We start from the raw sequence: 3,818 nt of genomic DNA, 5'->3' as shown, positions 1-3,818 counted from the left end.
AGCCCCAGCCGGGGGCAGGACCGGCTGATACAGAGCTGCAGAGCTACACACAGGCTCATTTCTCCTTGTGCCTACGTGCTCTCCTCACCCCTTTACCTGGGAGCCTCCCCAGCAAGCTTCCCACATAAGGAGCCCCATCTAGACAAGAGACCCAGGAATTCAGGCAAAACCACGGCTGCCGGTGGGGCTGCCTTGACCAGCAAAAAGCGGCCTAGCTGGGGTCCCTGCACAGGCTCAGCACCCCTCCTTTCCCAACCTCCTCTCCCACCTGCCCTGCCCCACCCCCTCCTCCTCCCTGGCCATGCCCCCCACCTTCTTGCTCAGGACTGGCACCCCAGTCCTCAATCCTCCCTGCCCCCTTCCTCCCACCTCTCCATGAAAGCACACCCACCACCCATGGCCCACCATCACCACTGTGCAGCGCTCCTGACTCAGTCACTCCCACACACCCGTCTCAATCATGGCGGATTTTCCTATCCACCGTCCCCGCCCCAGAGCCTGCCTGATGCACACACACACTCGGTAAATGCACGTGGAAGATATGGACACCCCCCCCTTCTGGAGACCAGCAGGGGGCCTGGAGCCTTCCAGCAGGAATGCAGATGGAGAGCCAGGGCTGGGAGCACCTGGGAAGCCCCAAAACGTTCCCCAGCGGTGCAGGAGTGACCTTCCGGTAGTAGTCTCTAGAGCGAGCTCCAGTCCTGACCCTCATCCTCCCAGCCTTCCCATCAACTGACAGATGCCAGGGAGACCCTCGGAAGCTCTGGGCTTTGTCTGGGTACGGGCCGGCGGAGCAAGGCAGGGAGGGTTAAACACACACGCAGTGGGGCCACTTTATTGCGAGGTCAGGAGGAAGTCGTCACGCACAGCCCTGCAGGTGCAGACGTCCTGCACGAGGCCAGCAGCCCGGAGGCGCCCCAAGGTGTGGCTGCCAGCAGGTGAGGATCACGGCGGCGGCGCGGCCTGCCGCTGGGCCCCCCCCAGGCCTCGGGCACCCGGCTGTTCCGGCCATTGAGATTCTTCCGCCCTCCTGTGCAAGTCCTCCAGGTGGGGCCCTGGAGAAGGAACTGGCAGGGAGGAGGAAGGTGAGGGCCTGGGCTGTCCCCGAGAAGGCACAGGCGCAGGCCCCTGCAGGAGTGCAGAGGGACCCCCCGCCCCCTGTGGGCCCCGCCGGCTCGCTACTGTTCGGTGGTGTCACCTGGAACACAGCGCTCAGCTCTGCGAGCCCCGGGCTCCCGGCTCAGCCCCGTCCTGCCCTGCGTGGCATCATGCTTCCACGTGTGGCATGCATGGCAATGACTCCGTCTCTTCAAAGCAGGGGACGCCCAGCCTGGGGTCCCCAAGCCTCGGGAGCCTTGTCCAGACCCACGTGCACCCCACAGAGCCCCGCTTCACAGAGGGGCACTGAGAGGACAGTGTCGGAGCTCAGAGAGGAAGGGCCCCAGGGGCAGAGGCCCAAGGGCAGCAGTCAGCCCAGCCTTCCCGTCCCTCCACACCAAGGACAGGCTCCGAGAGACAGCGAAGCAACACCTGCCCCTCCCCGACCTGCACAAGTCCCAGGGGACAGCTGTGCACACAGCTTTGCTCACCATTAGCTACCCTCAGAGCAGTGGTGCCCTGGTCCAGAGTCACCACCCACACACCCGCAGCTCCTCCCCAGGTCATCCCAAAGGAGGGGGCATGGGGAGGGTGGGCTGGGAGGAAGTTTCCAGAAGCAGTGCCAAGGCCAAGTGCCCCATGGCCCAGGGAAACCTGTGCCCACCAGGGCCCCCGCATGTGCAGGGGAGCCCCCCACATGTCCCATGGAGCCCCAGGGATGGTGTCCCGGTTCTGTGGGGCCCAGGCCATGCCCACCTCCAGGGAGCCATGGGCTCATGACATGTAGAGAAGAAGCAGGTGGGCTCAGCGCCCTGTCTGCACAACAGGCCCATCTGGGAATTCCGGAAAGTGGCTGGAACCCAAGAGGTTTTGGGGAATAATGGAGACCTCACGCAGCAGCCCCACAGGCGGGTGCCTACATCCTCGGACACGGCAGGCCCCACAGCAGCCGGCCGGGCACGCGGACTCACCGATGACTGACAGGGTGCCGCAGTCCCGCTTGTGGAAGTCGCCCCAGGCTCTGGTCTTGCAGTATTTGCTGCAGGTCAGGATCCCGTAGCAGCGGGTGCAGGGCACCAGGCGCACTCCCACCGAGCGGCCGCACTGGGAGCAGAACTTGAAGAAGGGAATCCTGCACAGAAGCCACGTGGGCAGTGAGGCAGGGCCCGCCCTCTGTGACCCGCCGTCCCCACCGGGGGCGGGGGGGGCTGGTGCCAGGCCCACCATCCACCACGCAGGGTGGCCACCCACACATGGACAGAAACCTGAAGTCCCCGTCCATGGATGTCCAGCACAGGGCGATTTTGAACAGGAAACACACTGTGGCCTGGAAGCCACCAGGGCCGGGTAGGGGACGATGCCGTGGCATCAGGGACCCTTCTTGCCACAGCACGGGAGGAGCGGACCCCAGCAGGCACACCCTCGAGCCCTAGGGCCTGTCCCCGCTCGGCTCCCCCACCTCACCCCCCAGGGGTCCTGGGCAGGCAGCTTCCAGAATGCCCACGGGGATGATCAGGTGCACATTTATGTAAAGGACTGTTCTGGAACAGCAGTGTGGGCGCAGAGTCATGATCCCAGGGAGGGGCTGGGAGGGCCCAGGGCAGTACAGCCCGTGACAGCAGAGACACCTTCAGGAAGGCGAGCCTGCGCCCAAACCCCACTGGGCCACTCCACAAGCGCACCTGTGACCAACCCCATCTGCCACCCACATCTCGGCCCACGGCCCGAGAGCAGGGCCATGTTGCTCAGGGCTTGGACACAGCAACGCTGTGCTGGGCAGAGCAGGTCAGGCCAGGCCACGCTGCCCAGCCCACGGCCACCGTCAGCCAGCCACTCACCGCTCCTGCTCCTCCAGGTGCAGCGCTCTGGACGGGACAGCACTTTTCCGCTTCAGCCTCTGGTAGGGGGTCAGCTCCGCTGCAGCGACAGAACCACGTTAGGCTCTGTGGGTGCTCCAGCCGTGCCGGGACGCCCGCGGGCATCAGGAGCCCCGAGCTGCTGCAGTGAGCCCATTCCTGGCACTACAGGCAACCAGGTGGGACCCCAAGCCCTTCTACAGCCCGACGCAAGTCTGAGGAGTCAGAGCCTCTGACTCCCAGCCTCTGGGGAGGGGGCTTCACCCCTTGACTTCCCTCTGCTCCTGCATCCTCGGCCAGCCCTCTGCAGCCTCCTGGCCACCCCACGTCTTTGCCATTGGCTGGCTCAGTGTACCCCTCTCTCCACACCGGGAAGAGGCCACCAGGCTTCTTTGGCCTTGATCAGCTCACGATGCTCTCCAGAGTGAAGACTCCTGGCTCTGCTCTCCAGCAGCTGGCAGCAGGACACAGGGGGCCGGGGACCAAAAGCCAGTGAGGCCCCCCAATGACGGTCATGGGTTCCACTGCACCCCACCTTCCTCTCCTCAAACAGCATGTCAGCCCCCCCACCCCAGGAAGGCCGCCTAACCTCTAATTCGGCAGAAACCCCCCAAACACCTGCTGGCCCCAAGAACAGAGATGGCGGGAGCCCCTCTTTCCTCCCCATCCTCCCCATGCACCAGAAGCCAGGGCTGCACCGCAGCTCATCCCGGGGGCTCGAGCGTGGGCCCAGGAGGCGAGCTCTGCAGCACTGTGCCCTGACCCAGAGCTGTTGTTGTGAGGACCACACGGCCCCAAGGCAAGCTTCTGGGAGAGGTGACGATCAAGCAGAACCGAAGTGGGTCTGATGCGGCCACAGCACTG

At 65.0% G+C, this 3,818-nt stretch overlaps 1 long non-coding RNA gene across 1 annotated transcript; it reads right to left on the bottom strand.

Annotated features, from left to right (window-relative positions):
* Window positions 1-446: 446 nt before the first annotated feature.
* LOC115938320 (uncharacterized) lies at window positions 447-3,522 on the bottom strand. Its single transcript, XR_004073465.2, has 3 exons — window positions 2,937-3,522; window positions 2,070-2,230; window positions 447-1,067 (listed from the first exon to the last, which is right to left on the bottom strand). It is a non-coding gene; the product is annotated as an uncharacterized LOC115938320 (long non-coding RNA).
* Between the last annotated feature and the right edge of the window lie 296 nt (window positions 3,523-3,818).

This window comes from Leptonychotes weddellii, unplaced genomic scaffold, assembly GCF_054177405.1.
Source record: "Leptonychotes weddellii isolate Sample4059 unplaced genomic scaffold, ASM5417740v2 HiC_scaffold_7125, whole genome shotgun sequence".
Classification (NCBI taxonomy): Eukaryota; Metazoa; Chordata; class Mammalia; order Carnivora; family Phocidae; genus Leptonychotes; species Leptonychotes weddellii.
The sequence above is the reverse complement of the archived record's forward strand: the minus strand, read 5'-3'. Positions and strand labels throughout refer to the sequence as shown.